Source organism: Scylla paramamosain, chromosome 3 (assembly GCF_035594125.1).
Source record: "Scylla paramamosain isolate STU-SP2022 chromosome 3, ASM3559412v1, whole genome shotgun sequence".
Taxonomy (NCBI): Eukaryota; Metazoa; Arthropoda; class Malacostraca; order Decapoda; family Portunidae; genus Scylla; species Scylla paramamosain.
Genome location: NC_087153.1, coordinates 24,434,169 through 24,452,513, shown reverse-complemented (window position 1 = coordinate 24,452,513; position 18,345 = coordinate 24,434,169).

The window sequence follows — 18,345 nt, the reverse complement described above, 5'->3', positions numbered from 1 at the left end:
AGTGAAATATAAATTAACATTAAATACTTTTATGTATTGTTTTTACATTCAAGTGCAAAAACCTAATGGTTAGAGTTTTTCTTAAGCGCTAAACATAGCGAGTTTAGAAGGAGTAAAAGTGATTTAAGAAAACTTTTATAGTTTCTTGTATACACTTTTAACATTTACTTTTAGCCTGGAATAAATCTAAAAGTCTTTTAAGGGTTTTTATATATAATGGCCCTGAACTAAACTTCTTGTCCCATCCACTCCTATGCTGGTGCTACCACCTTGCACTTTTCCACGTCTTTTCGTAAACGTCCAACCCTTCAGGAAATAAATAGTTGCCACAGGGAAGCCACAGAACGCCTCACGCAGGGAAGCCACAGAACGCCTGATTTCGGATCTCTTTAAAATTTCAGATTGGGGCAGAGCAAAATTAGTATTGTTCAATGCCTCAAAAACTCAATTGTTCCATCTGTCAACTCGACACAACCTTCCAGACAACTATCCTTTCTTTTCTTCTTCAGTGATACTCAACTGCACCCCCCTCTTCTACACTGAACATCCTCGGTCTGTTCTTTACTTATAATCTAAACTGGGAACTTCATATCGGTACCTAAAACAGCTTTTATGAAGTTAGGTGTTCCGAATCGTCTCTGCCAGTTTTTCTTCCCTACCTAGCTGCTAACTCTGTACAGGGGCCTTATCCGTCCATGTATGGAGTAAGCTTCTTACGGAGAGTACTCAACTCTATCGTAAAGTAATTCAGATAGATAGTCGAGTCTTATTGCTGTTCCTTGGTACAGATATCGATTTTAAACAAATTTATTTGGGATACAGATACATATTTCACTGAATACTTGCGCCCTAGCAAGTGAGCGCAAGAAGGGCATAGATGTTAAGGAAAACTGATCTTACAAATGGTCATTACAATACGAGATAGGAGGAATGATACATTATTGTGGCGTCCATGGACACGAGTTGAGTTGCATTGGGCTGAGGTGCGTGGTGTGGTGTGGAGAGCTGCATGCCATTGCGTGAACTGCTGTGCCGTTTCAGTGAGGTTGCGTTCCGTTGAGGTGTGTGCCGTTGCGTGAGTTGCGTGCCGTTGAGGTGAGCTGCGCGCCGTTGCGTGAGCTTTGTGCTGTTGCGTGAGCCGCATGCCGTTGCGTGAGCTGAGTCACATTGCGGTGGTGCGTTCAACAGCGTGGTAGCGTGGAACGTCGAACAGTGTGGTAGCGTGAGGCGCTGAGCAGCGCAGGGCGTTGAGCAGCGTGGGGCGTTGGGCAGCGTGGGACGTCGGGCATCGAGCAGTGCAGCAGCGTGGCGAGGGCCAACGTGGCGGTGAACAGCATGGCGATGAGCAATGTGGCGTTGGGGGATTGGCGTGGGCCAACGTAGCGTTTTGTAACCCAAGAAGCCTGTTATCGGGATGTCTACTGGATGAACACGTAGCTAGTGGCGGCGTTGTGCCTTGTGCTGGCGTGGAGCTATGTTAGCATTGTGCCGCTGGAGGCGAGGTGTCGTGATGCCAGAGGTGGCGTGACGTCATGGGTGAGGACTGCAATGCAGTGTGGTAGCATGGCAACTGGGGTGACGGCTGGAATCAGCGGCAGCTGGTAGTGCCGGCGGCTAGGTGTAAACTTGGCAATCTGGTGTTACGTTTTCTTGCCGCAAGTCCTCAGCTCCATCGCAGAGTGAATAAGTCAAAGTCATGTCTTTAAAATGTTCTTCGGTGAATTGTGAAGCAAGTTTATTTTTGGATACACATTCATATTTTATTGAATATTTGCACCCAAGCAAGTGAGCACAAGAAAAGCATGACAATTAAAGAAAACAAATATTACAAAGGATGATTACATGCATGACATGTATGGGAGGGGAGGGGGATTCACTCATACCACTTTATTAGACAGGGTGGAATCAAAAGAGTTGATGAGACAAAAAAGTCTTATCAACTCCTCTCCTTCTCCTCTAACTGACTGTCAGTCTCTTTCTCATCGCCGCAACACTGCATCCCTTGCTATCTTCTACCGCTATTTTTAAGCCAATTGCTCTTCTGATTGGTAACTGCATGCCTTCCCTCCTTTTGCGACCTCGCTGCATAAGACTTTCTTCTTTCTCTCACCCCTATTCTGTCCATCTCTCTAATGCAAGAGTTAACCAGTATTCTCAATTATTCATCGCTTTCTCTGGTAAACTCCCTTCCGGTTCCTGTATTTCCACCTTTCTATGACTTGAACTCTTTCAAGAGGGAGGTTTCAAGACATTTATCCAGTATTTTTTGTTGCCTTTGGTCGGTGACCCTCTGACATAAAAACATGGGGACCTGGTAGTAGCCCTTCAGTGGGTCCAATTTTGTGATCTTGGCGCCATGGAGGAACGAGGTGATGTCGCCAATGTTGAGCACCGGTCCGGCTCTATTCTAGTGTTGAGGCGCTTGTAGTCCCCTTAGGGGCGGAAAGAACCGTTCTTCTTTGTCACGATGTGTTTTGGTAACGCAATGGGGATAGTAGTAAGGGAGGCTGTGTCTACCAGCTGACATCTGACGACGTCCACGAAGAGCTGGTACTGGGCTAGAAAATCTATCCCAAGTAGGGGAAGGATGACGTCTGCCACTATGAAACTGCATCTGAATGTGTAACCGCCAATGCTGATATCGAGGTGCTGGCTGTCGTACATTAGTATAGATGTACCGTTGGCTGCTAGTTGATGGGGAACTTTCCATCGTCTGGCTGGGAGGAGGGAACAGGCAGCTCTTGTGTCGACCAGGAGATGCACGCCTGCTACAGGATCGAAAAAAAAAGTTGTTAACACTGGTGGGGCCCTTCCTACTGGCCATGAGCAGCCCGTTTGGTAGTTACTTGTTTTGGGGCCGAATTTGCATGGTACAGTAGTAGCAGAGCTTGTCCGTGAAACTCTTCTTGGTTCCTTGGTGGTTTGATAGTGGCCGCGAAGCGTGGTACTCTTGTGCCGGTACTTGACGGGCTCATGGTGGTGGTCGGTGTCCTGCTAAGATGTCGATCTCGTTATCCTGGAACGATGATGGGGTTTTGGAAGGCATTGCGTTAATACGGCAGGTTGAAGCCGCGAGTGCGTCCATTAAACGATCTGCTTGTCGTTACAGGTCGTCCTCGTCAATTTCCTCCGCGTCAGGAATGGCAGAGCGGATGGGTTCAGGGAGGCGGAGGAGCCACGGTGCCCGAAGTAGGTCTAGTTGTTGAGCTGCACCGTTGGTTGCTGGAGAGAGTCTTGCCAGTGCCTTAATTTCAAGGAAGGCGTCAGAGAATTTCTGGTCGCCAAAGGCTTGTTATGAGAACTGGGAGAGCTGTGTCACTCGCGATGCTGGTGAAGGGGTAAAACGATGAAGCAGTTAAGTTTGCAGGTCGTCGTATTCGATGGTGGCGTCATCCTTGGCCATTCCGAGATGCTAGGTAAAAGTTCGTCTGGGAGAGCTCCTAAAACGTGGTCGGCCGGTGAGGCTGGGCTGCTTACTCTTTTGAGGTGAAATTGCACCTCTGCTCGCCTGAACCAGGTAGGGGCGTCGATCGTAGAGGTCGGGAGCTTGACCTATGTGGCTGCAGTTGGGTGGGCGTCTGCGGGAGTGGTGGACGGAGAGTTGCTGTCGGGCGTGGCCATTGTGTCGAGGGGCGAGGGTGCAGCTTGTGTCACTCCACTCCGGGGGTCACCATTGTAGTGGGTGTTACTTCAGACAGTCTAGTTTCTTACAGTTCACCTTTATTTCTCTATATCTCTCTACCATTTGTCTAATTCTCTTTTCTTAGCTAAGGGAAGGTAAAAAATAAAAGACTGTGGTGAGCTAACAAGTGATTTATTTAATTTTTTTTATTATCACTTTTTTTTTTTTTTTTAAGAAAAGAGGAAAGAGAATGAGAAGAGGTGGGATAGTGGATGGAGCACGCTTAAAAAAATAAAGGACAGTAGGAGTGAAAAGTTGGCTAATGTTTATTATGTTGTGCATCAAATTATGTCAATGTGGTGATTTATGTGTGTGTGTATGTGTGTGAGAGAGAGAGAGAGCGTGTGCATAGGAGTAGCTGGCTAGCTAATTAGTGGTAATGAGGTGCGATATGTTCGTCTACGAGCGGTAGCTGTGTGATTTTTGTTTCAGTTTCCTTTATAGTATGTTGTTTTCCGTTTCTATTTTTGGCAGATTTTGATTGTTCTCTCGTGAAAGCGTATGTTTATTGATTTCGTTTGTGTTTCGTGTATTTGTATCGTATTTAGAGTGTATGGGTATCTTTGATTTGTGGCGAATCTTAGTGATTTGTTTTGTACCTTTTCTAGCTTACCGATTTGTATTTTTGGGAGTGTGATCGTTGTGATTGGTGGGTATTCGAGTATTGGTAATACTAGGACTTTAATGAGATTTGATTTTTTTATTAGTGTGCATATTTCTAAGTCTGTATAATTTGGATAAAGCTAGTTTTGCTTGTATGCATCTTTCTTTTTTAAGTTTTGCATACCCGTTGTTGGTAATGGTCAGTCCTAATATTCTTCCTCTTCCTTAGGTATTAAGTATGTCGACATCAATTATGATTTTTTCTTCTTCCCTGTTCTGATTCTTAATATTGTGAATTTATGTTTGTTTTAATTCTCCATAGTTTTCAAAGTTTTTTTTTTTCCGTGCGCCCTATATATTGCCATGACACTTAGTGAATAAATCACTTTCACTTTTTGAAACGAAAGTGACTTATCCAGCAAAAGACTCGAGAATATATAGAGCGCCATAGGATCAAGTGTTCACACCAACAACCAATCATCTATCAACGTGGCTCCCATTCCGCACCTCGTGATCGTATTTGTGGTGTGTGACCGTCACAAATCCTTCGGAACTCAATTCCTTTATCTATCCAGTCAACATAACATTCCAAATAACAAACCTCGTTCTTCAATGACAATACACTATCCCAATCTTCTACATTGGATATTCTTGTATGTACTTCTCCAAAATCTCAAGTGCTTATTTGAAATTTCTTCTTTTATGTCTTACATATATTATCATTTTTATTTTTATTATTATTATTATTATTATTATTATTATCATTATTATTATTATTATTATTATTATTGTTATTATTATTATAATCATCATCATCCTCGTTATTATTGTTATGATTATTTCTACAAAGACTGTTAACGATTGTTCTAGAAAGAAGAGAGAGAGAGAGAGAGAGAGAGAGAGAGAGAGAGAGTCTCTGCCTTGCGAAGGATGGCGAACACCCTCGACCCACGGGGCATCCTAACGCTATACAGGGCACAGATACGCCCTTGTATGGAGGACGGTGCCCTGTCCTGGATGTCGAGTGCCGCCACCCACATGACTGGTTTTGGAGTGTGGATGCTGTGCAGCGGCGAGCCCTGCGCTTGGTGGCCACCGACGAGGACCAACAGCACCCAGCACCAGTAACGTCACTGGAGCACCGCCGGGACGTGTCGGCACTAGTGGTGTGCCACAAAACTCGGGTGCAAATCCTCTGAGGCTACTGCCACACACAGTGCAGAGGTGCACCAAAACTGCGGCTAGTAGCGACGAGCTAGTGAAGATGCTTTGATCTCGCTCTAGCCAACACAGGCGCATCTACACAGCCAGGACTTCCCGGCTGTGGAACATGTTCACGGTGGCTACACCCCAAGTGCAGGACATGTCCACACACCAGGTGAAGCTGGCAGCCCACAGGTGGCATAGCAAGCACCTATCCTCACTGGCGCTTTATTTTTTTAGTCTTACATTAATATATTTCATTATTATGTATTATTATCTTAATGTTAATTATGTACAGTGTTATTCCCTGTAAATAATACTATCGTAGTTTTTTTTTAAGTAATTCCATACTTAACGTGGAATTTTAAGCCTTTCTGTAAATATTTGTTTAAGCCTGTTTCGGCCTGATCATGGGTGTGATTGTGAGGGACGTGCTGGAGGAGGCCTTATAAACTATATAATTTGTAGACGACATAGTCTTGGTGGCAGAGACCAGAGAGGAAGTGGGGAAGTTGAATAGGTGGAGGAACGCACTGGAGAGTAGGGGATTGAAGATAAGTAACGACAAAACAGAATACATATAGATGAGGAGCAAGATATTGACAGTCAAGTGCACTTGGCACAGGAGAGTTTAAAGATGGTGGAGGCTTTCAGGTACTTAGGCTGAAATCTGTCACAAGATGGTGAACGGGAGAGATAATTAAATGGGAGGATACAAGCAGGTTGGAAGATTGGAGGAAATGCTCTGGACTAATATGTGAAAGAAAGGTTAGTGCCAGATTGATAGGAATGGTATATCGTTCAGTAGTAAGGCCAGCGATGATATTATAGCTCGAAGACGTGTCCTGTTAAGAAAACACAGGAAAAAAGATGGAAATGGCAGATATGAGAATGGAGAGACTGATGTTGGGGGTGGCGAGTATGGATAAGATCAGGAACTTAGAGGGACAGCCAAGTTGACACAAATAGGAAAAATGACGCAAAAAAGAAAGCTTCAGTGGTATGGGCATTGTATAATGAGAGATGAAGAATGGATTGTTAGAGGGATGATGGAGTTACAGGTATGTATATATATATATATATATATATATATATATATATATATATATATATATATATATATATATATATATATATATATATATATATATATATATATATATATATATATATATATATATATATATATATATATATATATATATATATATATATATATATATATATATATATATATATATATATATATATATATATATATATATATATATATATATATATATATATATATATATATATATATATATATATATATATATATATATATATATATATATATATATATATATATATATATATATATATATATATATATATATATATATATATATATATATATATATATATATATATATATATATATATATATATATATATATATATATATATATATATATATATATATATATATATATATATATATATTTATATATATGAGGCAGTAGACACCTCCCGAAACGATAATTACTCCCAGTGAGGTCTAAGCACTGTTCAGGGGGTGCTGTGAACTTATCATTAAACCTAGCTGTGACATCACTGAACGTTTCCCTTTGTGTCTCACAACACAAGGGGACAGTCACAGCCTGCCCTCTAAAGACAACTCTCTTCCTCCACACAAAACTACAAGCACCTAATAACACACACACCCTTCACTCAAAAATTTCAAAATCATCATGCCGACTCCTACACCAGCCTCGGAGTCCCAATCTGGGGAGAGGACCATAAATGTCCCCAGGTCGGACTGTCTTTCTGTCGACGACCCTAAGTGTCTTGACACCCCCCTCAACTTTTTCTTCATTAACTTCTGCAACATTCGCGGTCTAAGATCTAATTTTCAATCTGTAGAACACCACCTGTCCTTTTCTAAACCTCATCTTCTTTTCCTCACTGAAACTCAGATGTCTGAGGCAACTGACAGTAGCCCCTTTTCTGTTCCCTCCTACTTTCTCTATCCTCATTTTCGATCAAAAGCTGGATGTTGCGTTTATGTGCGCAATGACTTAACCTTTTGCAGAGATCTACATTCTTGGAGACTTCAATGTTCACCACCAGCTTTAGCTTTCCTCTCCCTTCACTGACCATCCTGGTGAACTAGCCTTCAACTTTGCTATCCTCTACGACCTAGAGCAATTGGTGCAGCACCCTACTCGTATTCCTGACCGTATTGGAGATACACCCAACATCCTTGACCTTTTCCTTACCTCTAATCGTTCTGCTTATGCTGTAACTCTTTCTTCTCTATTGGGCTCCTCTGATCACAATCTCATATCTGTATCTTGTCCTATCGCTCCAATCCCACCTCAGTATCCCCCTAAGCGAAGGTGCCTCTGGCGTTTTGCCTCTGCTAGTTGGGGGGACCTGAGGAGGTATTTTGCTGATTTTCCTTGGAATGATTACTGCTTCCGTGTCAGAGACCAGTCTTTGTGTGCTGAGTGCATAACAGAGGTGATAGTGTCTGGCATGGAGGCGTACATTCCTCACTCTTTTTCTTGACCTAAACCTTCTAAACTTTGGTTTAGCACAGCTTGTTCTCGTGCTATACATGATAGAAAGGTGGCCACAAAAGATACTTAAGCCTTCCATCACCAGAATCTCACGCACTTTATATTTTTGGCCAGAACCATGCCAAGTCTGTTCTCCAACTAGCCAAAAACTCCTTCATTAACAGAAAGTGTCAAAACTTTTCAAGATCTAAATCCCCTCGTGACTTCTGGCATCTAGCCAAAAATATTTCCAATAACTTTACTACTTCTTTCCCTCCTTTATTTCAACCAGATGGCACCACTGCTATCACATTTATTTCTAAAGCTGAACTCTTCGCTCAAACCTTTGCTGAAAACTCTACCTTGGACGATTCTGGGCTTGTTCCTCCCTCTCCTCCACCCTCTAACTACTTCATGCTACCTATTAAAATTCTTCGCAATTATGTTTTCCACGCCCTTGCTGGCCTAAACACTCGGAAGGCTTATCGACCTAATAGGGTCCCTCCTACTGTTCTCCGAAACTGTGCCTCAGTGCTTGCACCTTCCCTAGTCAAACTCTTTCAGCTCTGTCTGTCAACATCTACCTTTCCTTCTTGCTGGAAGTTTGCCTACATTCAGCCTGTTCCTAAAAAGGGTGACCGTTCTAATCCCTCAAACTACCTTCCTATTGCTTTAATATCCTGCCTATCTAAAGTTTTTTAATGTATCCTCAACAGGAAGATTCTTAAACATCTATCACATCACAACCTTCTATCTGATCGCCAGTATCGGTTCCGTCAAGGCCGCTCTACTGGTGATCTTCTGGCTTTCCTTACTGAGTCTTGGTCATCCTCTTTTAGAGATTTTGGTGAAATTTTTGCTGTTGCTTTAGACATATCAAAAGCTTTTGATAGAGTCTGGCACAAAACTTTGATTTCTAAACTACCCTCCTGCAGCTTCTATCCTTTTCTTTGTAACTTCATCTCAAGTTTTCTTTCTCACCGTTCTATTGCTGCTGTGGTAGACGGACACTGTTCTTCTCCTAAATATATTAACAGTGGTGTTCCTCAGGGTTCTGTCCTGTCACCCACTCTCTTCTTATTATTCATTAATGATCTTCTAAACCAAACTTCCTGTCCTATCCACTCCTACGCTGATGATACCACTCTGCACTTTTCCACGTCTTTTCATAGACGTCCAACCCTTCAGGAGGTAAACATTTCACGCAGGGAAGCCACAGAACACTTGACTTCTGATCTTTCTAGAATTTCTGATTGGGCAGAGCAAACTTGGTATTGTTCAATGCATCAAAAACTCAATTCCTCCATCTATCAACTCGACATAACCTTCCAAACAACTATCTCCTCTTCTTCAATGACATTCAACTGTCTCCCTCTTCTACACTGAACATCCTCGGTCTGTCCTTTACTTATAATCTGAACTGGAAACTTCACATCTCATCTCTAGCTAAAACAGCTTCTATGAAGTTAGGCGTTCTGAGACGTCTCCGCCAGTTTTTCTAACACCCCAGCTGCTAACTCTGTACAAGGGCCTTATCCGTCCATGTATGGAGTATGCTTCACATCTCTGGGGGTGGTTCCACTCATACTGCTCTTCTAGACATGGTGGAATGAAAAGCTTTTCGTCTCATCAACTCCTCTCCTCTAACTGACTGTCTTCAGCCTCTCTCTCACTGCTGCAATGTTGCTTCTCTAGCTGTCTTCTACCGCTATTTTCATGCTAACTGCTCTTCTGATCTTGCTAACTGCATGCCTCCCCTCCTCCCGCGGCCTCGCTGCACAAGACTTTCTTCTTTCTCTCACCCCTATTCTGTCCACCTCTCTAACGCAAGAGTTAACCATTATTCTCAATCATTCATCCCTTTCTCTGGTAAACTCTGGAACTCTGTGCCTGCTTCTGTATTTCAACCTTCCTATGACTTGAATTCCTTTAAGAGGGAGGTTTCAAGACACTTATTCATCAATTTTTGACTACTGCTTTGATCTTTTTATGGCACTGGCATTTCAGTGGACATACTTTTAATTGGATTTTTGTTGCCCTTGGCCAGTGTCCTTCCTACATAAAAAAATAAATAAATAAATAGAAAAAAAAAAAAATATATATATATATATATATATATATATATATATATATATATATATAAGCACACACGCACACGCATACACGCACACAATCAGTAAAATTAGTATTGCTTATTCTTAATTATTTTTGTTATTTTCATTATTTGTTGTAAGATCCTAATTTTACTTTGATATTTGTTGTAAAGTTAATTTCATTACGATTCCTAATTGTTGTACTACTTGTATCATCAATGTGTAAATAAGAGAGCACCAGGAGTAACTCTCTTTACTATAAGATCCAACCTGTTGATAAAGTGCATGTCAAACACTGTTCGGTAACTCATAAAAACAGTCCCAACATACACCCATTTAATGCGCTATAATCACAATGTTTACGAATCTTAATCAATGTCAGCATTTATCACACAACTACATTATATGCGACTCACACAGTGTTTCCACTATCAACACAAAGGTGAATCCCTGCGTAACATTCCTGGGAGTGGATCACACAGCATGTCTCACAGATCCAGAGCCACAAACCCTGTAACTGGACGTCTTTATAAACCTACCACTCATATATCACACAAATACAATTGTGGTAACAAAGTCAAGCTTCGTACTGTAACAAGTGAATAATCAGTTGGTATGTTAAACTACGCTAAATGGCTTATAAACTCGTTAAACTCACCCAAAATTCCTACTGCATACCTGAACCACTGTAATCCTTGTGCTAACACCCACATACTAGTTTCCCTGCAGCTGGGACAGGCGGCTAAAGGGGAAGCAAGATTACATTCGCCGCGTCATCCAACTTCCACGTCACAATCTCCACACACGAACAACGACATGCGCAATTACGGGAAACGAAATACATAAGATGTTAAATATAAGTAAATAGTACAATTTAGCGATACCATAATGCAAACAAATTACAATCTCAATTAATTAACAATATATCTTATATTTCTAATCAAGGAAAACTTAATCAAAGGCCATACTGAGATCTTCTCAGTACACTCCCGCCACAAATATAAACATAGTCACTTATTGCTCCTCAATGGGGAGGAGCAACACGAGTCGGTGGACTGTTGATCAACTTGTCCTTCTTCCTCTCATACATAGAACCAGGATTTGAGATTTTATACCTTAGCACCACATCTCACTCTTTACCGTTTCTACTTGGTTTAGCTCTTTCAATTTGTGCTAATTTCCAATTTCCTCTGAGTTCACTTTGAACCATCCTTACCCAATAACTTTCTGCATCTTTCAAATTCCTAGACCTAGAAGACAATATTGATACAAAAGAGATAGTCTTGGAACAGTTATTTGTCAGATAGGACTCTTGGCTGCAATTAGTTAAGCGGAAAATGTATCATCCTTCAGTTCGAGGCGAACGTACGCACAAGTGTAGTATGCGATATTGCTGGCGTCAACATACATTTTTTTTTTTTTTTATGTGGGAGGGAAACTGACCAAGGGCAACAAAAATCCGAAAAAAAAAGTGCCCACTGAAATGCCAGTCCCATAATTAGGGTCCAAAGCGGTAGTCAAATTGAAGGATAAGTGTCTTGAAACCTCCCTCTTGAAGGAATTCAAGTCATAGGTAGGTGGAAATACAGAAGCAGGCAGGGAGTTCCAGAGTTTACCAGAGAAAGGGATGAATGACTGAAAACACTGGTTAACTCTTGCGTTAGAGAGGTGGACAGAATAGGGGTGAGAGAAGGAAGAAAGTCTTGTGCAGCAAGGCCGCGGGAGGAGGGGAGGCATGCAGTTAGCAAGCTCAGAAGAGCAGTTAGCATGAAAATAGCGGTAGAAGACAGCTAGAGATGCAACATTGCGGCGATGAGAGAGGCTGAAGACAGTCAGTTAGAGGAGAGGAGTTGATGAGATGAAAAGCTTTTGATTCCACCCTGTCTAGAAGAGCAGTATGAGTGGAACCTCACCAGACATGTGAAGCATACTCCATACATGGACGGATAAGACCCTTGTACAGAGTTAGCAGCTGAGGGGGTGAGAAAAACTGACGGAGACGTCTCAGAACACCTAACTTCATAGAAGCTGTTTTTAGCTACAGATGAGATGTGAAGTTTCCAGTTCAGATTATAAGTAAAGGACAGACCGAGGATGTTCAGTGTAGAAGAGGGAGACAGTTGAGTGTCACTGAAGAAGAGGGGATAGTTGTATGGAAGGTTGTGTCGAGTTGATAGATAGAAGAATTGAGTTTTTGAGGCATTGAACAATACCAAGTTTGCTCTGCCCAAATCAGAAATTTTAGAAAGATCAGAAGTCAAGCGTTCTGTGGCTTCCCTGCGTGAAATGTTTACTTCCTGAAGGGTTGGACGTCTATGAAAAGACGTGGAAAAGTGCAGGGTGGTACCATCAGCGTAGGAGTGGATAGGAAAAAGAAGTTTGGTTTAGAAGATCATTAATGAATAATAAGAGAGTGGGTGACATGAAAGAACCCTGAGGAACACCACTGTTAATAGATTTAGGAGAAGAACAGTGACCGTCTACCACAGCAGCAATAGAACGGTCAGAAAGGAAACTTGAGATGAAGTTACAGAGAGAAGGATAGAAGCCGTAGTAGGGTAGTTTGGAAATCAAAGCTTTGTGCCAGACTCTATCAAAAGCTTTTGATATGTCCAATGCAACAGCAAAAGTTTCACCAAAATCTCTAAAAGAGGATGACCAAGACTCAGTAAGGAAAGCCAGAAGATCACCATTAGAGCGGCCTTGACGCTCTACTACTACTCTTGACCACATGATGAGTGGTGGGTTGCCAATCGCTTAATACATCGCTTGAATTTAAAATCTTCCAAGGCGCACATATCTTGGAATAGACAAATCCAATAATCATACATCTCATTAGGAATTGACCCATCCCAGCCCAGTTGTTCGCCCACCTTACATGCTTGTTTCCGTGTCACGAGCTGTCTCATCAAGAGTTTACATCGTATTGTAAAAGGTGTAGCCAGGCCCAGATGGTCATAGAATGATGCTACTTAACTCAAGATCATTCTTTTGGTCAATTGTTTGGGTATCTCTTGCGCTATATCCTGGACTGTTTGGTCAGGGCCAGTGCGGATATTCTTGCGTCTTGTCGAAAAGTTATCCTTACTTTGTAGAGAACTGATCCTTCTTTGGTTCCCAGATCATTCCTAGTACTTTTTCGACCTCCGTGCCAATTATCTTTCAGTCTTCTATTACATTATGGGTACCTGAAATTACCCATTGTTTCATCTGGAATCCTCCCACTTTCAGGATCTCTTCAGTAGTTCTTATTTTTTCGAAGGCTTCCACCGTATTTTCACACGAGTGAAGAATGTCATCCACGTAAGAGTTATTGATGATCATGGCGGCTGTTTCTGGATGCCCGTCCTTGAACATCTCTGCAGTTTTGTGGAGGGCTGTCATGGCAATCACTCCGCTGGGTCTGTCTCCGAAAGTTACTGTTTGCAAGCAATAATGGTCTAGTTCTTTGTTAGGGTTCATATCCCGCCATAAGAATCGGTGAGTCATCTCGTCCACTTCTGAGATGAGAAAAGAATTATACATCTTACTAATGTCTCCCACAATTGCTACTGGCTTCTGGCGAAGCCTAAGTAATATGCCAAAGAGATCCCCAAGTATATCAGGCCCTTTAGCATAAAAATCATTGAGGACGTGTCACAAGTATGAGATGGATGACTTAAATACTATTCTGACGGGTGTAGATTTAGAGTCCGGCTTTGACACTTCGTGATGAGGGAGGTAATGCACGGGGCCTTGATAGTTCTTCATTTCATCTCTAGTCAATTTTCTGGCCACTCCCCGGTTCACCATGTCGCTGATCTGATTACCATATCCCTTCGCATACTCAATCGCCCTTTTGCTAATCTCTTCTCTGTAGCTTTTAGTCTGGCCAAGCAAGCTGGTAAGTTGTTGGGCAAGGTCTCCGGCGATTTGATTTATGGATAAGAGGCAGTCCATCGACTTGTTTTTGAGTCATGTGTTAATCCTTGTGTGATTAGGGTCAATTCTCTTTCCTCTTTAAGACTATATTTGTTACTCCCAAGGGGACACTTTCCACACTTGCAGTTTCCGCATTTTAGCATGCACCATGTCCCCAGATTTTCTACAGAGAACTTATCAAGTCTTTCCGTAACACTGCTTTTTGATTCAACAACTAAATCATCTGCATTAGATGCAGCAATATGATTGATTTTAATAAGAACATGAGCAGTATCGGCACCTTCAGCCTTTAGGTTGGGATGTGAGCCCCTAATACGGTATCCAAATAGTCCATGCATTAGTTGGAGACTGCTTACGGTCTTTACAACCGTTGGTAATAAATTGCAGTAATCAGAGCCTACCAACAAATCAATTTTGCCATAAGGAAGTTCAACGTCCTTAACTTGTACCCCGAGCAGGTCTGCCACGCTACCCATATCCACTGCCCTGTCTCTGAGGTGATTTCCGAGATTTCGCAAGCTTTAAGTATATGAACTTGACCTTGATAATCACGAAGAGGGACGTCATACTCCAGAGTTTCAAACTTGTGGTAGTCATTTCCTACTTTAGTTACAGCCAAATTGATGCTTCTCCCCTTTAAGCCCAAAGTTTTGGCCATGCGATTAGTTATGAGTGTGGTATTGCTACCAGAGTCCCAGAGGGTGGTTATAGGTGTTGAGTTGCTATACACTGAACTTGTCATTAACAACACCCCATCTCTGGGTGATGAGTTGCTATTTATGTATCCCTGCTCCTTGCTAAAACAATTATGAAGAAGCTGATGGTGGCCTTTCCCACATTCACCACACAAAATCTTTTGTGGACATTGACGGCCCATGTGGTCCAACCGCAAGCAAAGGAAACAAGAAGCAATCCTATGCACGGCATCCATTTTGTCATTACTGTTAAGTCTCTGAGAAACCATACATTGAGTGGTCATGTGTGTTTGTGCCATGCATGTTTTCAATCAAGGTGGAGATTTGTTTAGATAAGTTAATTAAACACTCTTCCATTTTCCCTTGTTTGCCATTAAGCTTAGTTAAAGTTGCAATTACGGTGTCAGGTTCACTGTTTAGGTTTATTGTGTGCACATGTGCTTTACTACTGTGGCTACCCGTCCTAATGTCATCATTCATATATTCTAGCGCCTGTTTCTCTTCCAACAAATACTTCAATAACTCCTGAAACATCTTTTTTATCCTCTAGAGCCTGCACAATTTTCACCCACTCTCTTTTCTGTAATGGTGGAAAAAGTTTTTCGACATAGCTAACCATAGTGACAGTATTCATCTCTTCAGATAAATCGAGTTTTTCAAAACCTAAATAGGCTCTCTCAGCTACGTTCACCATATCAATGAACTCCCACGGATTGCCCTCAGGTACTGGCTTTAGTGTTTTGATGTCATTTAGCACTGATTAAACTAGCCTTAATGGACTGCTGTACCTAGTATCCAACCTTTTTCATCATGGAATCAAAAGAATCGTCCACTCCGTGAACAACTTCCAAAGTCTCTCCTGACAGACAAGATCGCATTACATAGGGATCATCTCCATACACTGGTTTCATTAGTCATTCATAGTCTTTACAGGTAGGATAATCATGAATCTTGCCATCAAAATGTGGTGGGGCCAACCGCTGCATTCTAACTTTATGTATTTCCTTAACACTCGTTTTCTCTTCACTTGTGACTAGTTTTTATTGTTTTTTTTTATTGAATGAGCCGCATTCGTTGACCTTTCAACTTCAGTGATATAAAGATCTAGTTCATTAATTAGTTCATCATAATTTCGTTCCTTTACATCCATAGACTCGGCCAACTTGTCATTAATTTTCTCTATTTGATTAAACTGTTCACACACCTCCTCATAAATAACTCTTAATACTTCCAAAGGAACTTCCATGGTATGCGCCTCCTTCAGTAAGCTGACCTTCCGAACGAACTTGCGTTTGGCGATTGTCCGTGTCCTCACCAGCTGCTCATTCATCTTGGCGGTAGTTTGGGCTAGGATGGGGAGCCTTGTGTTGGACTGTATCACCAATGTGCAAATAAGACAGCACCGGGAGTAACTCTCTTTACTATAAGTTCCAATCTGTTGATAAAGTGCATGTCAAACACAGTTTGGTAATTCATGAAAACACTCCCAACATACACCATTCAATGCGCTATAATCACAAAGTTTATGAATCTTAATCAATGTCAACATTTGTCAGACAACTACATTATATGCGACTCACACAGTGCCTCCACTATCAACACAAAGGTGAATCCCTGCGTAACATTCCTGGGAATGGATCACACACCATGTCTCACAGATCCAGAGCCTTTTATAAACCTACCACTCACATATCACACAAGTACAATTGTGGTAACACAAAGTCAAGCTTCATACTGTAACAAGAGAATAATCAATTGGTATGTTAAACTACACTAAATGGCTAACAAACTCGTTAAACTCACCCAAAATTCCTGCCGCACACCTGAGCCAATGTAATCCTTGTGTCAACACCCACGTACTAGTTTCCCTGCAGCTGGGACATGGAGCCGGTTCTCTGCCACCCACACACACACACAACGCCACCACATCAGCTCACAGATTTCCCAAGTGAAATGAAAGGCAGCCCAGGCGGCTACAGGGGAAGCAAGATCGCACTCGCCACGTCATCCAACTCCCACGCCACAATCTCCACACACGAACAACGACATGCGCAATTACGGGAAGCAAAATGCATAAGATGTTAAATAAAAGTAAATAGTACAATTTAGCGATACCATAATGCAAACAAATTACAATCTCAATTAATTAACAATAAATTTTATATTTCTAATCAAAGAAAACTTAATCAAAGGCCACACTGAGATCTTCTCAGTACACTACTACTACTACTGCTTTTTTTTATTTTATCTAGAGCGGACAACGGCAACAAAAATTCAATAAAAAAGAAAATGCCCACTGAAATGCCAGACCCATAAAAGGGTCCAAAGCGGTAGTCAAAAACTGAAGGATAAGTTTCTTGAAACCTCCCTCTTGAAGGAATTCAAATCATAGGTAGGTGGAAATACAGAAGCAGGCGGGGAGTTCCAGAGTTTACCAGAGAAAGGATGAATGACTGAGAATACTGGTTAACTCTTGCGTTAGAGAGGTGGACAGAATAGGGTTGAGAGAAAGAAGAAAGTCTTGTGCAGCGAGGCCGCGGGAGGAGGGGAGGCATGCAGTTAGCAAGATCAGAAGAGGAGTTAGCATGAAAATAGCGGTAGAAGACAGCTAGAGATGGAACATTGCGGCGATAAGAGAGAGGCTGAAGACAGTCAGTTAGAGGAGAGGAGTTGATGAGACGAAAAGCTTTTGATTCCACCCTGTCTAGAAGACCAGTACGAGTGGAAACCCCCCATATATGTGAAGCATACTCCGTACTACTATTTTTATTCTTTGCTCTGGTACCACTACCTCGTATTTATAGCTACTACTACTATTACCAGTTTGTTTTACTCCTAACACTTGTTTGTTCTGCTACAGCTAATAAATTCTGAAAAATAAATATATCTGTCATGAAGCTTCGGCTTGGTAGGCTGTGCCAATATTTACCATATATTTATATGTATATCATCTTTTTATCACTTAATGACAATAAATTTACTTTACATTTTTTAATACATAACAAGACACAAACACATGCATACTCACAACTCCAGACCCTTACCACATAGGCTGGTTGCACCTCAGAGCAAACTGCAGCAAGGAAGGGGCAGTTACCATCACACCCAGTGATGCCCATATGAAATCATAAATAAGTAAAGACGGGTGGCACACACACACACACACACACACACACATTCTCTCTCTCTCTCTCTCTCTCTCTCTCTCTCTCTCTCTCTCTCTCTCTCTCTCTCTCTCTCTCTCTCTCTCTCTCTCTCTCTCTCTCTCTCTCTCTCTCTCTTACTCTCTCTCTCTCTGTGTGTGTGTGTGTGTGTGTGTGTGTGTGTGTGTGTGTGTGTGTGTGTGTGTGTGTGTGTGTGTGTGTGTGTGTGTGTGTGTGTGTGTGTGTGTGTGTGTGTGTGTGTGTGTGTGTGTGTCATGTTATTGGCCGAGTTTACCCTGAAAAGGAACACGTTTTCTTAGTGTCCACCGTGTCCCGTTTTATATCATTATTTCTCTTCATAATTTAAGTTCTTTATATGCATGTATATGTAAAGAAAGAGGTGGTGTAAATTTTTTTTTTATGTAGGAAGGACACTGGCCAAGGGCAACAAAAATCCAATAA